General features: G+C 34.1%; 1 non-coding gene across 1 annotated transcript; it reads right to left on the reverse strand.

Moving 5' to 3' along the window:
* Window positions 1–2377: 2377 nt before the first annotated feature.
* Window positions 2378–2484, reverse strand: LOC123613348 (U6 spliceosomal RNA). The gene has a single exon (XR_006720724.1). It is a non-coding gene; the product is annotated as a U6 spliceosomal RNA (small nuclear RNA).
* Between the last annotated feature and the right edge of the window lie 16456 nt (window positions 2485–18940).

The following is an 18940-nucleotide window of genomic DNA, read 5'->3' on the forward strand; positions in this document are numbered from 1 at the left end:
GGCCACATGCAGCAGTCTTTATGCCCATTTGTGAGGTGTGGTTTATATGAATGTTACATTTGGGAGAGAAACCTTATTTCTTTGCTTCATTCATATCCTGATGAGTTTAAAGATGTGGGATATTGACAGACACAACCGAATCATTATAATAATTATCAGTAATCCTGAAAATAATAATAAAAATGTTTGTGATGTGTGACTGTGTGACTGTAGTTGTAAGATGTAAGATGCAGCCTTATAGAGTGATGCTTATTGTAGATGTGTTTTCTGTTACTTTCTGTACTGTGTTATATATTCTCTATTTATGAGAACCAGTGGGTCAAGTATCACTGTACTTCTTCTCATGACATATTTTGCTTTTAACTTGCAGATATTATGTATCATATCATTGATTATATTTCTTTTTTTGTGTGGTTCCTGGAATGTTCAGAGCCAAATTTGTCACTGACATCTAGAAAAGCATACCAGATCTTTTGTCACAGTTACTGGATTCTAATTCCACTTTTCCTGTCTTTTGCCTCCTTCTTTTCCCTTTCTTCTGACTTACTGTTCCTTATTCTGTTTTGCTTTATGTATTATTATAAGCTACTTCATAGCTTTTTGGAAACAGGTGAGGTATAGATGACAGAAGTCTCAAAGTACGTACATTTGAAGATAAGAGAGTAATGGCTTCCATGCTATTATTTAACAAAGAAATAGTGCATACAGCTGGTAGAACATTACTTTTTATAAGCAGACTCTTAACAATGAAAAATGTGTTTTTTCATGCTTTCCTATCCACTTAGCTTTTCTCAATTTTCTCTACAACAGTTTTGAAAGAGAAAATAGTTCCTCTGTTGCAGGATTGGGGTGGTCCTTATTGCTATTTCTCAGCTATTTCTGGCTCTTTGCTTTCAGAAACATGTTATGATTGTACGACCTAGTCTCTCTTTGGTGGGGCCATATGTTTAGCAATAGCCAATGAGTTGCCAGTAGAAGTGACTGGAGCATGCCACTTCCGGACCAGAGCGTTGAATTGTCCTTGTGAGACTCTTCGGCACACCCTTTCCCTTGAGCGTATTGACCTGCAACGTTTGAGATGACGGCTGCTCTATCTGCCAGGATCCCTGAGTGCTGAGCGCTAGAGAGTTTGGAGTACTTTGCTACCAAAACACAATCTAGACTATCCTGAGAGATTAAAAGACAATCCATAACAAAGCACAAATTAGGACCAGGGGCAGGGATTCCTTGTCAGTTATGCTTACTCCTTTCTGGGTAATGAAGATACAAGCAAGGCTTCAAGAGTTGGTAAAATATGAACAGATTTCAGAGTTTGCCATGGACTTTGAAGGAAAAGAATAAAATAATTCAGAATGAGAAATATTATTTTTCAGAAAGAAAAATCTCTATTTTTACCTGAACATTTCCACTGCTCAGCTTTGCTTACATTAAAATCACGAACAAAAACCACTCCCTGTGACAACCTGAGTATCTGGATAATATGTTTATACACTTTTCATCAACCGTATGTTTGTGATGCTTCCTACAGCTGGAAGTGAATGAGAGTCTAGAGGGAAATAATGAATGGATTTAGCCCTCATTTGCCTTGACTCTACAGGCAGGTTTTACATTTTCAGAGACTCAAGGGTGTTATTTGAAGAAATTACTCAGGAATAAAGATATCCCACCAGGCAAAAGAGGATTTCATGTGTTTGAGACACCTCTTCTTTCAATTTCCAGTTTGCAGGTGGGACTGGGGGTGGCAAAGGGAGTTTAAATGTCTAGGTGATATCTGTTACTAAGAGCAGCAAGCACCCCTTCCAAGCTCAGTAAACTTTTAAAGGAGACAGATTGCCCACATGTCTTTTTGTTGTTGTTAGTGAAGTATTTTGGAGAAAAGCATTGAAGAGGGGTTGTATCCTCCTCTGAAGGAATGCTTTTCGTCAGATATTTCCTGGGGTACAGGCCTGGATGCTGTTTTCAGAAAGGCAAACGTTGGAAACATGATTCTTTTTTGCTGTTGATTTTAGGGAAAAAGTGCTCATATCTAGTACAAATGATGGCATGACCAAGTAAATTGAGATCAGAGTTAGAGACAGGTGTGTGGTTGGAGACACAGGCGAGGTAGGTCTCTGGAACTGAAACATGCTCATACTCCATTAGGAACCTGTAGAAACCTTGACTTTTTGTTTTCAATTTTACTGAGAAATAATTGGCATACATCACTGTATAAGTTTAAGGTGTACAGCATGATGGTTTGATTTACAGATATTGTGAAATGATTGCCACAGTAGGTTTAGTTAACATCCATCAATCTCATACAGACACAGTAAAAAGAAAAGAAGAAAAAAGGTCTCCTTGTGATGAAAACTCTTAGGATCTGCTCTCATCGCAACTTAAAAATATGCCAGGCTCCAGGAATTTGTGTCTCCTCTTTGCACAGGGGCCGTGCTAATCTTTCCTGTATTGTTCCAGCTTTAGTATATGTGCTGCCAAAGCAAGCACTGCCATAAATTCTTGACAGGACCTTCATTGTGGACTAAGAGGGAAATCTAATGTAGGATAATTTTTTTTCTAGCCTTAGAAGCTACATCCTCCTATATATTGAGAAGTTTTCCTTCCTAATGTTGCAGTCGATATCTGTATTCCTACTTGCAGCTTTAAGACATTTCACATTGCGAGCAAAATCCAAAACTTTAGTTATTTGCAAAAAAAAAATTACTATTTTCCACTTTTTCACCATAAGCAATGTATTAATTTAATCCCATCTGTATATATTAAGCACACATATTATTCAGTATTTTTATGAAGTATAAATTTCACTAAATAAGGACATACCAGAGTTCTTATTGTAGTACTGTCTACTGTAGCAAAATATTAGAAACCATGTACATTTATAGAAATAAGAATTGGTTTAATAATTCTGTATAACTGTAGAAAGCAACATTATGTGCTCAGTAAAGTTACATGTCAGAAGGAATCTATATTTCTCTGAAGAAAATATGTTTAAAATACATTAAGTTGAAAATCAGATTAAAAACAATATAATTCAATTTTTATGAATAATTAGTATATACATCTGTATGTGTATGTATATACATATAGAAAAAGAACTCTGTGTTACATTTTAATATGTTCTTTCCCCCGATGATCATGCATTATATTTAATTCAAAGTGAAAGGTAAGGTTAAAAAGCTAAATTTAGTTTAGTTTTTTGTTTTTGTTTTTGTTTTTTATTAGCCTAGACCTCTTTGAGCACCAGATTAATTTACACGTTTTTGATATCGTCATGTGTATGCCTTGGTATCTTAAAGTTAACATGGCTCATGCCACGTACAGTAAATCTGCCCCCTTCAAGTGCCTCCAACTTAGTAAACAATAACTCCACTCCTTCCACGTAAGTCAACTAAAGGTCAGTTTTGCACCTTGAACACCCACAGCCCACCTCCACCCCTCATCCACTTTATAACCAAGTTCTGTTTCCAGCACAGATGCCCAGACAGACTGTGAATAGGTCTGAGCGTCTCCATCTGAAATGTTACCGCAAATCAGTCCCCGGCTCCCACCATCTCTTGCCTGGCCCACTGCGACATCTTTGTGCCCTCACGACCTTCTCTCCCTTTACTAGTCAGGGATAGCCTTTGAAGACAGCATTCACTTCTTAGTGCCAGGGTAAGCTCAGTATCTCATCATGATTTACAGAGGCCTGTCCCTGCTTTACCCCAGCCTCATCTGGTACCTTGTTCTCTTTTGTTCACAGTTCTCTGGCCGCGCTAATTTCCTCTCTCTCCTCGGAGCACTTCTCACCAGCAATTTCTCACCTTAGGTCCTTTGTAGAAGCTTTGCTCTATTCTTAGAAAGCTTTTATTTACTTTTCATGTTTAATTCAGATCCCCTTTTCAGATGTTAGTTTATAACTACTCTTCTTTTTTTTTTAATCACAGTATCAGTACTTGAATTGTTATGTTTATTGTCTGTTACTCCCACTAGAATGAATGATTCTTGAGGTCAAGGACTTAATTGGTGTCCGCTGCTCTATCCCTAATGCTTTGCACAATTCCCTGGCACATGGTAGAAGCTCAATACCTAAGTGTCTTTTGAACAGATCACTACAAGAATAGATGTATAATTTCATTATTAAATTACTCAAAAATTGGCTATTCTTAGGCTATGATATAGTTGACTTTTTCTAGATTTCTTTTTCTGTATTTGGCTAAATAAATAGTTAGAAATAAAGTAATATTTTCTTTACCTTTTTATTCTATAGAAAAGTGATAAAGTAATTTTATATTCAGATTGACAGCAAAAATTAATAGGGATTTTAATAAAAGTACAATGTTAACAGCTCACAACCTTTGAATTATGAAGCATGCTGGGCTACATGATATTTCATTGTGATCCATAGAAATTTAGAGATATTAAACTACCTGCAGGCATACTCCCTATTATTCTCTGAATGTTATAGGGATGTATTGAGACAAGTTAAAATTGAATGTGCTACAGAGCTCAGACAAAACCTATTCTCTAGTTCAGGAGAATTGGAATTAAATTTTGATCATGGTATATCCATTAGATGTGAGCAAAATTATATTAGTTATTTAAAAGGTGGGGTTATATATAATAGGATAAATAACATTTGAATTATGTAAATGAATGTTGAGGTTGTAATGATCCATTTGATAATAGAAAATACTAAGAACTTTATGTAGAAATTCAACTGCCAACAAATTTAAAGTTCATTCTTTCAAATTTGCAAGTTCTGATGGCACGTAATTTAAGTCTGTATTTCACTGGATATCACACCATACAGTTTTAACATTCCTTACATGTTTATTAGTAGACTTTTAAAATATGTGTAAATACATACTACAGACATTATATATGACTTTTAGTTATCAATGCTAAGTAAATTATTGCATATGATAATATGTTTTTTAAACTCCATTTACCTTGTTGAGAACCTATTTGCACATCAAAGCAACATGGTATTTGGAGTTAAAAAGTTATGGTTTTGTTATATACATAACTTTAGATCATGACATTTTCTTACAGCATCATTTCAAAGCCATTTTCCTACATAATTTAATTTTTCATCCTATGTTTGTTTCATTATTTATATCAACATTTCTCTTTACAAAGACATTGAGGGTGAGCCCCACCCTTTTTCTTAGAAGTTATTCTTCACTGAATATCCTTGAGACTTCCTGATCAGTTATCTAGAGCAGTTGTTTCCTAAACTGTAGCATGTGTTACAACCACCTGTTAGGCAATGTGATTATGGAGGCAGAGGTTGGAATGATGTAGCAACAAATCAAGGACTCCTGGCAGCCACCAGCAGCTGGAATGGATTCTCCCTTAGTGCTGCTGGAGGAGGCAAACACAGCCCTATGACACCTTGATTTCAGCCCAGTGATAATGATGTAGGGCTTCTGTGCTCTGGAACTATGAGAACATAAATTTCTGTTGTTTTTAAGCCACAAAGTTTGTGGTCATTTGTTAACAGTAGCTATACAAAACAAGTGTACTTTCCAATCCAGAAATTTCACTTGCTAATATCCTAAAATATTTCAGCCATGTTTCAAGAATATTAAGTACAATTTTCAGAAAGTGATTCTTTTTTTTTTAAGTTGAGTATTTTGGGTTTAAAACAAGAAGTATACAGAAAAATGACAAAATCTTTTTCAGTTACCTCTTAAAGCTTAAAAGGCACAGTCATTTCAAAGTGAATTGTTTTGAGACTAATGGAATTCACTGTAAAAATACTTTTAAAAGGAAGATAGTATGACTCTTTTAGTCACCTCCAAATGACTTCCTAACCATCATAATTTTTGTGAGACAATTTAATCTTAATTAGGATATTCCTATGGTCAAGATTATAGAATGCTCTGAAAAAAATGAAGAGGTTTATAACATAGACAAATCAGCTGTAATGATCTTTTGATAATTCACAACACATTAAAAGAAGAAATGATCAAAGACAAATAAAATTGATAATTACAGATTTACACAAGCATGTGACCAAGTTAGAGAAAGCAATATATGATGACTTTAAAAATATTATCTTTCTGTAAAATAATATTCTAGAGGATATATATTTGGCCTTGACTTTGCATGCATCTTAGACTCAATTTATTTGTTTCATTTTTTTGGTAAAACTTTTTACCTAAAATAATCACATATTCACAGGAATACATAAAGAAATTTACTGGCGCAAAATCCAGTGCACCCTTCACCCAGCCTCCCCCAGTGTTAATATCTTGTATAACTGCGTGTAATATCAAACCCAGGAAATTAACATTTGTTCAGTCCTTTGAGATTAGATGGATTTTGCCAGTTATACATGCAGTCATGTGTGTGTATGTGTGTGTATCTATGTGTGTATAGTCTAGGTAGTTTTATCACATGTAGCTTTGCACAATCACAATCGTGGTACTTAACTATCACTGCAAGGTTCCCTCATGCTTCCCTTTAGTAGCTTAACTCATCCTCTCCTCCCTTTTCCTTGATCCATGTTAACTATTAATACGTTCTCTGTGTCTACACTTGTGTTATTTCATGAGTGTTATACGAATAAAATCATGCAGCATGCATCTTTATGACATTGGCTTCTTTTACTACGCGTAATTTTCTCGAGGTGCATCCAAGTTGTCGCGTTTGTCAATAGTCTGTTCCTTTTTATTGCTGATTGGTATCCATGGTATGGATATATCACAGTTTGTTTAGCCATTAGTCATTGAAGGACATTTGAGTAGTTTCCAGTTTTCAGCTATTATTATTAAAGCTGCTATGAACATTTGTGTGCAAGTTTTTGCATGAAAATAAGTTTTCATTTCGCTGGGACATATGCTCAAGAGTGTAATTGTTGGGTGATATGGTAAGTTCCATTGCTAATTTCAAAAGGAGCTACAAAACTGTTTTCCGGAGTAACTGTATCATTTTATATTCCCATCAGCAGTGTATGAAGTGATCTAGTTTCTCCAAACACTAGCCAATGTATGGTTTTATCACTTTTTAATTTTAGCCATTCTGATAGGTATACAGTGATGTCTCATTGTAGTTTTAACTTGCATTTTCTGATGACTAATAATGTTGAGCATCTTTTTATGTGCTTATTTGCACATCATGTATATATCCTTTTTGGTAAAATGTCTTGCATGTCTCTTATACAATTTCTAGTTGGATTGCTTGTTTTTTAATGTTGAATTTTGAGAGTTTTTAAAAATACATTTTAGATACTAGTTCTTTATTGGCTATGGATTTGCAAATATTTTCTCCCAGTTTTTAATTTACTTTTGTATGCTCTTAACAGAGTCTTTCACAGAGCAGCAGGTTTCAATTTTGATGAGGTCTGATTTATCAGGTTTTCTTCTTTTGGATTGTGCTTTTGGTGTCAACTTGAGGAACTCTTTGTTTAATAGTTCTAGGTCCTGAATATTTTCTGCTATTATTTTTTTTAAGATTTTTATGGTTTAATGTTTTACCTTGAGTCAGTTGTTGCAAAAAGTATAAAGTTTAGGTTGAGGTTCCTGTTTTTGCCTTTGTTTGTCCAATTGTTTCAGCACTATTTATTGAAAAACCTATCCCACCTTTATTGTATTGCTTTTGGGCGTTTGCCAAAAATTAATTGGGCACATTTGTGTGGATCTGAGTTTTCCGTTCTGTTTCATTGATATGTGTGTTTATCACTCTACCATTACCACTCTGTCTTGATTACTATGGCTAGATTATATGTCTTGACCTTGGGGAAAATAATTCCTACCTCTTTATTCTTTTCAAACTTGTTTTGGATATTCTAGAGCCTTTCAGTTTCCATAAATATTTTAGAATAAGCTTGTCTATGTTTATAAAAACCTTGCTAAGATTTAGATGGAAATTTCACTTAACCTATATATCAATTTATGGAAAATTGATAAATTTTATTATGTTGAATCTTTTAATCCATGAATATGATATTTCTCTCTAAAGTATTTTTCTTTCATTAGCATTTTCATAATCTTCATTATACAGATCTTATATATGTTTTGTTAGATTTATGCTTAAGTTTTAAATTTTCTTTGGAGCAATTGTAAATTGGACTGCATTTTTGATTTTGCTTTCTGTGAACTTTCTGCACTCAGTTATTAGTTCTAGGAAGTTTTTGAAATTCTCTCTCTTTCTTTTGTTTTCTTTCTTTCGTCTTTCATTTAGATTCCTTGATATTTCTCTGTAGACAATCCTGGTATCTCCAAATACAGATTTATTTCTTCTTTCCCATTTTATACAGGAAATTTCATTGCAATGACTAGAACTATCAACAATTTATTGAATAAGAATGGTGAGAATGAAATTTTTTTTCTTGTTCCCAATATTAGAGGAAGAATGTTCAGTCTTTCACCTTTGAGTATGATGTGAACTGTAGGTTTTACTGTGAGTGCTTTGTATGAGGTTAATGAATTGCACCCTCCCTCATTTTTAATTGAAGTATAATTGACTTACAATAATATATTAGTTTCAGATGTACAACATAATTATTCTATATTTTTATTGGTTATACTCCATATAAAATTATTATAAAATATTGGCTCTATGGGAAGGGCGAATTTATTCTTATGGTACTGACAGTTTTTATCATGAACGGGTATCGAATTTTGTCAAATGCTTTATTCTGCCTCAGTTGATTTTCTTTTCCTTTAGCTTGTTGATATGATGTCTTGCATTTATTGATTTTTAAATAGTGAACCAGTCTTTAATAACTGGAGTAAACTCCATTTGGTTTTGATGTGTAATTCTTTGTATACATTGTTGGATTTGGTTTGCTAATATTTTGTTGAGGATTTTTGGCATCAAAATTTGAGAGAAACTGCTCTGGTTTTTGTAAAGGATAATACTGGACTCATAAAGTGAGTTTGGAAGTATTTCTTCCTTTTCTTATCTTATGGAAAAGATTGTGTAAAATTGGTGTTAATTTTTCTTTGAATATTTGCTAAAAACCTCCAGTGAACCATCTGGGTTGGGCTGAAGATACTGTGTGTGTGTGTGTGTATGAGAGAGAGAGAGAGATTTTTAACCACAAATTTAATTTATTTAATAATTGTGGAGCTATTCAGGTTATTTATTTCATCTTGGCTGAGATATGATAGTTTGTAGTTTTTGAGGAATTGGTCCATTTCTTCTACGTTTTTGAATTTTTGAGAGTAAAGCTGTAGTATTCTGTTATTATCCTTTGGTGCTGCACAACCTCTTGTGATAGCCCCTATTTCATTTGATATTGTTGATTTGTGTTTTATCTCTTTTTATCTTTGTCAATCTTGCTGTAGGATTACCAGTTTTATTGCATTTTTTGAAGAACCAGGTTTTATTTTATTAATTTCTTTGTTGTTTTCCTGTTTTCAATTTCATTGATTTCTATTCTTACATTTATTGTCTATTTTTTCTACTTTCTTTGGATTTATTTTGCTTTTCTTTTTTTATTTCTTCAGGTAGAAAGTTAAATTATTGACTTGAAACATTTCCTTGTCTCTAGTGTAAGCATTTAGTGCTGTAAACTTCCCTCTAAGTACTGCTTTAGCTATATCCTAAAATTTACATGTTGTATTTTCACTTTCATTTAAATCTGTATATTTTATGGGTATTTTCTCTTTGACCATTGGATTACTTAAGCATGTATTTTTGCAAATGACTTGAAGAGTTTCCTGTTATTATTATTAACTTATAGTTTGAATCCATTATAGTCAGAGAAATACTGTATGATATCAAGTCTTCAAATTTGTTAACATTTGTTTTTGTCCCAGGATATGCTCTACCTTGGCGAATTTTCCTTCAGCACCTGAAAGTAATGTGTATTATGCTGTTACTAGGTGGAGAATTCTGTATATGTCGATTAGACTCTGTTGGTTCATGTTGTTCAATTCCATATTTTTGCTGATTTTCTGGCATCAATTGTTGGAAACCAAGTGGCGTTCACTAACTTGTAAAGTAAGGTTATAATTCTGACTTTCCTCATAGAGGTATGATAAATCATCAATAGAATGGTTTTAAAAATTGTTACAATTAAAATGTTTATATAAAATATTTATGTTAAACATTGAAATTCACCTATAAATTATTTAACTTCTGAGAGAGGAAAAAAAAACTTTACATTTTTGTAGCTTTTTGTATCTTTTGGCAGTTTGAAAAAAGTGAAATGTTGTTGGAGGCCTCTAGTCTGAATTTTTCAGTTCGAAGGCATCAATAAATTCATTACAATGTAAAATGAAAGCAAAAACTATGAATCGAAAAATGTTAATTTTAGCTATGGGTTATTTGTAGTCCTATTTTGTGCCAAGGAGAACAACTCCAAATGCATTATGGACCCAGGCTTATTAATGATCACCTTATTTGCTGAAATGAGAACAGGTGGGAAGCATTCTTTGTTTCATTTTACGGATAGATTGACTTAGATCCATAGGATATAATTAAGTGGGCAATTGTTAGAATTTAAAAGGAATTGGTAAATCTTACAACTTTCAATGCCTTCCCTATAATTAATTTTTACAAACTAATGGTAAATTACAAACATGAAGAAAATAGAAAAAATGTCGAACAGGGTAAGGAAATGGAATACTGAATTATTCAATCTAGTGTTCAGCCACTAAATCCTGCTCCACTCCTATGATTCCAGTTTAGTGATATTCAGTATTGGAACCTAATGTAAGGCTTTAAGAGCACTTTGTTTTCATGAAATGAAGTCTTAGGAGTTACTATATACACTGACTAGCTTGTTGATTTTCTTGTACTGTATTTTTAAGCAAAATATTTTTCCAACTTATAAGCAAAGCAAAAGAACAACAAAAGCTAAGAAAGGAAACCAAATAAAAAGGCCGTTACCATGGAATCTTCAACATTAGGCTTGAAAAAGAAAGAAGGTTTTCAATTCTGTCAAAAAAAAAAAAAACTTGATAGAGAAGCCGTTGCTATACACATTACTTTATAAATCTGCCATTAGAACTGTAAACACAGGTTTAACAGTGGATTTTGTACTTTTACAGCTGCTCTTTGATAATGGAAGAGAAAAATTAATCCTTTATAACCCCTAATTATCTGGTTATAGCTTATTAAAGATATCAATTCAAGCTATTTTAATGCCTGTATATTAAATTGTCCTTGAGAAAAGTATAGTTTTTATTTAAAATAAACCTATTGAAAAATACCTTTATAAGACAAATAATGATGCAGTTCATAATTAAAGCAAATATTAGTCTTTCAGGAAATATAAACAACCATTTTTAGGAGTTTGGATATATATTTTTTTTAATAGTGATAAAGATGAAAATAAATTTATATTACCAGCTTTATGAGCTCAGGAATCTAGATGAAGATTACAACTGAGTAAATCCTTTGTTATCAGCATTCTTGGTTAACATTTCAACTGTGTATATGAGATTTCCTTTGGATAATTTCTATTATAAGTTGATAATCATAAGTACACTAATTAATAAGGATTGAATTCTACTTCTTCTGGGGAATGAGTCATGCTTAATATTATTTGAGTTTATTATAGTTTATATTTTGAAAGCTCATAGCTCTTCAACTATGCAACCTTGGCAGAAAGGCAAATATGAAAGGCCAGAAGTGAGGAGAGTATGAACCCTTGCCATCAGCCTGGTGATAAAGGTGTAGTTTATGCTTCCTTCTGGTTCCAAGTGTTTGGGTTGCAGTGTCTTTGGAATACCGTGATCAGAAGGAGCTACAGGAAGAATCAATTGTGAAGTTTAGAGTTTAGCTACAATAGAAAAGAAGACTTATTTTCTTGACAAATCCTTGTTAACTAAGTTATTCTCAAAAGTCTCTGTGACTTTATCACAGAGAGGAAAAACACCTCAAAATTTCAGTATTATAATAAAATATTTTTTACAGTCTTTCTGAGGAGAAATTTGAAGTGCCAGAGAGGGAGTCAACTGCCTTTTGTTTCTCAGTGAGTGAGCACTCTGCTGTCTCTTTCTGTTTCTCTACTCATTTCTCTCTCTCTATCTCTTCTCCCTTCTTCTCCTCTCCTTCCCTTCTCTCTCTCTCTGTCATTTTCTTTCCAACAGAGTGAAAGCTCATGGTATCTCGTAAGTGATGAGATGGGAAGGAGGAAAGAATAAAATTAATTGAAATCCTAGTAAGTATTATTTACTGTGGGATTTGATTGACTCCTTCCGGTAACTACAAATATTCCCTTTTTTACAAATAGGAAATTGAGACAAAGAGAGGTTTGTTGGGATACGAATGGAACTTGCTTCCCTTGCTTCAGTTCTCTGAGCTTTAAGTGCAACCACATACAAAGTATATCATCTTGGTTAGAAGCCAATTCTGTCAAAATGTTACTGAATCAGCTTTGAAAAACTTTGGAGCCCTGTTTTCTGTGGAAAAATGATGTTCAAAACACACAGTATTACGTTGTTTTCTGCAATGCAGATGCTAAAAGGTGTGAAGAGTTCTTATTTTCCCTAAAGGATCACAAAGTCAAACTCTACATGATGTTGATTTTGCAGGTACTGCTGTGGTTTCCCCGAGCAACAGAACCTGCAAATGAAGTGTAATGACTCTGTGCTGGAAAAGAATGCCATCTTTTCATGTTTTCTATTCATACAAGGCCCTGAATTTAGGGGCAAATTATGTTCTGTGAGTTCTTTTGCAAATACATTGGCTTGGTATATGGAATTCCATTCTTCATTTAAACAACACAAGAAGTGTTGGTTCAGCTCCCTATATAATAAGCCAGCACCTTATATAAGCCAGAAAGCAGCAGGACCACAGAACTAACAGTGTTCTTTGGAAGTACTGATTTAAATTCAGTTTCTAGTAGAAAGTATGTGTCTTTTACTTTGAGAACAAAGGGGAAATTCTGACTCACTGACCAGTCTTCATATTCTGTTCCTTCTCCGAGTCAGTTCCTCCAAGTCTCCTTCTCTACCTTCCCAGATGCCCCCTGCATGACTTTATTTTCCACTGAAGTGAATGAATCTACATAGCTTCCACCTTGTTGTACCTCGAGTGGGCTTCACAGGTGGGTACACCATCTCTAGGTTGGGATTTCAGAAGGTGGTGGTGTCAGTACTGACAGAAGAGATGGTAGAATTCCATGAGTAGGCATAATTAAAGCCAAGCTTCTTTATTTCACTATCACAGGATCTCAGCAAGCAAAGAGAGGGTAGTGAGAAAATCAATAGTAGATATTAAAACTACTCATTTTAGGGCTTTCATACATGGGATACTAGTATTAAAATAAAATAGTGTTATTTAGGAAATTGTCAGTTTATACCATAGATTAACTCTGCCCTTTTCTTACACTTCGTATAAATGGAGTCATGCAATATGTAATATTTGTCTCATGTTCTTTTGGTTAACATCGTGCCAGTGAGATTTAGCCTTGCTTCTCTGTAGTTTCTTTATATTCATTGCTGCATAGCATTTCAAACATCCTTCTACATGTCTTTAGGTGAACATGAGTTGCACTTTTAATATCCATTTGATTATGCAAAAATATTTATTTTTTTTTACTGAGTGCTAGATCTTGTGCTAAGTTATGGGGTTCTGGGAGTGAACAAGCTGTCTTTCTCATGGCCTACCTGAGTTATCAGTGATGCTATTTCTCCACAGAGTCCGTTCTGCTCAGTTCATGAGGCTCAGTTTGTGAGGCCCAGTTAGTGAGGTAGTTCTGGCCCAGGCTGGTGAGGCTTGGACTCACCTGTTGGTAAGGTCTTTCCTAAGCCTAAATCTGCAGTGTCCTCTCTGATAAAACTTCCCTTAAATCCTCCAGAATTGGTCCAGACTCTATTTCTAATCTGCTACCATGGTTAACTGACCGCTATTGAGACACTTGCTGTCTTGCGCTACATCCATCTGGCGAGTCTTCTGTTAGTCTGCCTGTTTCCTCTCTCTGCTTTCAGCCCTTCTAATATCAGGGATCAACCTTGCAACTCTATCGTCTTAACTGTGGAATCAGGCCCTAATCATGACAAAAATGCCTTGCTGCATATCAAAGAAAGCTACCATCTTTACTTCAGCTCCTGGACACCACCTTCTGAATTAGACCTTTTTGAATATCACTGGCAGACTAAAGCGCGAAAAAGTATGCCCAGCTTTGAATGTGGCAAATTGGACAGTTGACCAGAAACTCAGAGCTATCAGTTTCAGTTTGGTTAGTTTTCCATATTTCCCTTCCACTTTTTTCCTCTGCTCGCTTATCTTGCCCACTGAATCGCCAGGGCTCCTGAAGATCAAGCTCCCATGGAAGTTAGGACCTGTCCAAAGGTGGACTGAGCCACCTTGGGAAAACTTTTTTTTCCTATCACTGGAGGTGTTTAGGTACAGATTGGATATTTTCCTGAGTGAATGCTGTAAAAAAAATCAGATGTGTGATTTACCCTAGGAAATGTCGAGTATAGAGTACTCACTAAGCGACTTAGCAGCTCTGATTCTCCAAAAATGGCTTAAATTTCTAGATGTTTTTCATCTGTAAAACCAGAGTATTAATAACTCTCAAAGTACTTATGCCATACAGACAAATTGAGATATGTGGGAACCTACTATAAAAATTAGTTATTATTATCTCTTTTTTCCTATTTCTTTTGTTTTCATTCTGTCAGTTGGTCAGGATCAAGGTATGTCATGGTTGCAGACAAGAGAAGTGGGTTTGACCGCAGTCGCCTCACAAAGACTCCTCTGCTACTCTTTGCAACCTAGTGGTTTGCATTTCTATTAATTGATTTGTTTCACTTGTCAGAAGACAACATGTTAGCACTTAAGAGCCCACAGTTCATTAGAGAAAATTCTGATCCTGGAAGAACAAGCTTATTCACTCGGGAACTTCCAGTGTTTTTCTCTGATACTAGTGTCCTGTTCTGTACGAGGATGTAAAGTCATGCAGAGGATTTGGATTATCCATAAATTTGAGGTACTGTCTTTGGGGATAATGATTTGTCCTTGGCATCTTTTGCTTCCATTATCATGACACCTTACATTTGGATATCTGGGAGATTGTTGGTCTTATAAACTCAGAAAGGCAGGTGGGATCTAGCAATTTTGTTTATGGGAAAAGTAAAGCAAGGTAATGACTGAATCAGCCTACCTGGAGGGACCACAGATATTTAGGGGAGTGGTAGAAAGGATATGAACTAGCAAAAGACTGGAATATAAGGAAAATTAGAGCAGCATTTTTTAAGTAAAGAACGGTAATTTCACGCATGTTCATGCCATGTTTTAGAGAACCTAAGATATCATCAATTGTAAGATGAACATTATGTGACTCAAAGAAAAAAAAATGCTAGCTATGATGCAATGCCTTAATGCTAACAATATTTCTCTGAGCCCACACCCCTATTTCTTGAAATTCCTTTGATCTATTTTTGAGAAATTTAGCAATTTCTCCAGTTTTCAGTTAAATTGCTTGGTATGTCATAAGCAGCATTTATTTCTCAGTAACAAAACAACTCATCTGCATGTAGATCGTACCTTCCAATGGACTCATAGAGCAATTGGCTGATATTTTGTAGGAACAGTAAGCAATTGCATTTATTTCCGATGACATATGTTTGCTTCGCTAAAATCAATTTATACCTCACTGCTCTATTTTCATTTCTCTCTGCTTACAAATAAGTTTTTGTTTCAATGCTGAATTATAGTGTAATGTTTTTGAAGACATTTTGAATGGTAATTACAACTGGTGTGTGTGGTACCAACAAAACACCACTCAATTGCTATGATGAAAACATGAACAGTTATGGCCATGTTTGTTTATGCACAGGAAATGACCACTACCTACTTCATCATTACTGTTACCAGCCAGCAGTGATTTTAAGATGCTGTTGGTTATTACATGCAGACTGCTATCAAAGATGTTAAAATGTGATAAACATGTATATCTTAGACATGATGGAATAAGATACCTGTTTTAATAAGATAACCTGTTTTGATGAAACAGGTTCTGTCATCCCAAAAAAGTTTGCAAATCATGTATTCACTACAGTTGTGCAAGTTTCTTTTAGTGTCACACTTCACAGAGACTTTAATATGCTAATAAGGATTATGAATCTTCCAAGGAAGCAATGTTTGGCAAAATTAATTGCCCATAAATATTCCTCTGAATCTCATCTTTTTGGACCACCTATTTGAAGAAAACATTTTAGAAAATGCCAGCATAGAGAGACTAAAAATAAGAGTGGAAAGAATTTCAGGGTAGGAATTTTCAACAATGATGGGTTGCCAAGAAGTCAAGGAGAGTAAAGACCTAAAAATAGGCCATTGGTTTGTTAAGAAGTCATTGTTGAGTTTTTGGAGGGTATAGTTGGAATAGGACAGTGTGGATTAAAGACAAATCATATGCAGCTGAAGGAAAAGGTGAAGTAGAGTTAATTAGTATAAATAACACAGAGTAGAGTTCATAATAAGAATTCTGTTTTGCTTTTCTTTTTTTTTCTTTTAGTGCAGCCCCACTAATCACAGTAGACTTTTTCTCCCACTATATTTGACAACAGGTTAGTCTTAGTTTTTAGAAGCATTGTGAATAGGAATTGACAGTGAATAGAATTTTCAGAGGAAATTTTGAGTGGTAGAATTAGGTATTATTAACTAAATCTCTTGGAACTCAGAAGGTTTCAGGACATAATCCTTTTTTTAAAAAAAGCAAGAGGTAAACTAGGGGGAGGTTGAGGAAGAAAGAAGACAGGGTAGGGGTTCTGTGAGCCTAAGAAAAGTGAAGGTTTGTCTTTAGGAATCCAACCTGAAGAATCAACAAGGAATGAATAAAACACTAACTGAGAAGCACTAAGGGCCCAGATGAAACTTAATTGCACAGATTTATAATAACCATGTCTCCATAGTGACTTCAGAAGAAAGCCATATTGACAAGAAACATGACTTTATATTCAGTGGTACTCAATATGCTCTAGGTCCACAAACTCATGTCAAAAATGTTTATTAAATATCTATGTGCAACAATATATAGGCTGAGTTGAAAATTCATAATTGTTGGTCTCTACAGAATAATAATTTAACATGATACTACATTGTCATGGAACAGATATGTTGACTATATATTAAATATATATATTATATATACACATATATACATGTGTGCACACACACACACACACACACACACACACACACACACACACACACACACAGTAACAGTAACAGTAACAGTAACAGTAACAGTAACAGTAACAGTAAATATACCTTCTCCCATGGAATTAGGTTAATTGATGTAATCCAGTAAGGTTACTCTGGGAAAACACCTGTGAGTTGGAAAATGAAGCCTATTTCCTATTTTGTTGATTGAAGTTAGCTCCTAAAGTCATTCGGATCCTTTTGATTGCAGAACTGTAGCCACTAATAGCTCTGACCTGTGAAAGACAGTTAAAGTGAAGACTAAGTAGACAATGAGAATTTCTAAATGTTAATGAATATTTACTATGTTGTTGAGGATTTAAAAACATATTATTATAGGTCAGAAATTAAAACATGCACAGTGTGAGTTAATAATAAGACCCATACAAGTCTTTAAATGCCTAAAATTATTTCAAACCTTTTTGATAAAATTCTTTCTGAAACAGATTACATATTTTCTGTGCTTTTTAAAGAATACTGAGTATAATTTGTCACTTCTTGGTGGCTTTGAGTCAATAAATGAACTCTGTTGTATGTGACCAGTGTATCTGTGCTGAGGTCTACATGGGGGGATGTTTATTCCAACACTAAATGCATTAAAAGACCTCAGTCACCTCTAGGCCAGTCCTGATAATTTCCTGGCACTTCTAATTTGGCTCATCTAATCTGTGACTCACTGGAAAATAAAATTACTACTCTAGTTAGAATTTTAACCAAATAGTAGTGAATATTCTGAGAGAATCTGAAGTCTTTGCATGGAATATGTGCATTAGATTAGATAAGATTAGGTAAAAACCTATTCTCATTATGTGTATGACCTTTTTTAAAAATTCTTTTCTGGTTCAATGCCATAAAGTAGATAAATGAATTCAGTACATGAGAAATGCTAATTTACTGATAATTTGCACCTGCATTGTGTGCACTTGGTTAGTATGCTCACTCTCTAATCCCTCAAAAAGGCTGTAATGGTATAGTGAGTGAAGAGGGCACTGTGAGATTTGCAATGAGGAAAATTTTCACAAGTTTTCTAATTTGGGAAGTTGAAGGAAAAAGAACTGCAATATATATATATATACACACGCATACACATACATATATATATATATATATATTTGACAAAACTATCACCGGTGTTCATATCTTGTATCTGTATTTTATACCTACATTCTTTATAATTCAGGTATTCTCATCATTGGCTTTGAGTTGGCCAGCCAAGCTTTTTGTATATTAATATTGACTGGTTGTTGGTTAATAGCCTGCACTGCATACTTCCTGCCATAAAATGTTGCAAAGTGATCATGAAAAGTGCTTTGGTTTCGAGACTGGTGAATAAAAGAAATACCATTTCAATTTTCCCACAGGGACATCTCTGTTGGTATTTTAATTTGTGTATGAAAATAAATGTACAAAAGGAGAAGAAAAATAAGGGATAAAAGTCTTAGGGAGCTTATTAATATTTAACATGAAGAAGAAATATTTCACCCATGATTCCTTCTAACATTATGAGGCATCAGGGAATAAATGAACCTTGTACACAATATTAAAATTTATACTCACATATACATGTATATGAATTAAAATATTTAAATAACATTTAATGGAAGTAGTATTTTTGATCCAATTATTAAACTTCAAGGAATTTATCTTAAGAAATAATAATGAAGACAAAGAACTGTTTGAAGTTTTAATCACAGCATAATTTGTAATACTAAAAAATGGAAAACCTAAATAATAGAGTAAAATGAAAAATTAAACACATCTGTGACATATTTAATTTTCATGGGAAAAATATCTAATGACAAGAGTAGAATGCTAAGAATTAATTTAATGTGAAAATACCTGGACATAA

The sequence above is a fragment of the Camelus bactrianus genome, chromosome 5 (assembly GCF_048773025.1).
Source record: "Camelus bactrianus isolate YW-2024 breed Bactrian camel chromosome 5, ASM4877302v1, whole genome shotgun sequence".
In the NCBI taxonomy this organism is placed as follows: domain Eukaryota; kingdom Metazoa; phylum Chordata; class Mammalia; order Artiodactyla; family Camelidae; genus Camelus; species Camelus bactrianus.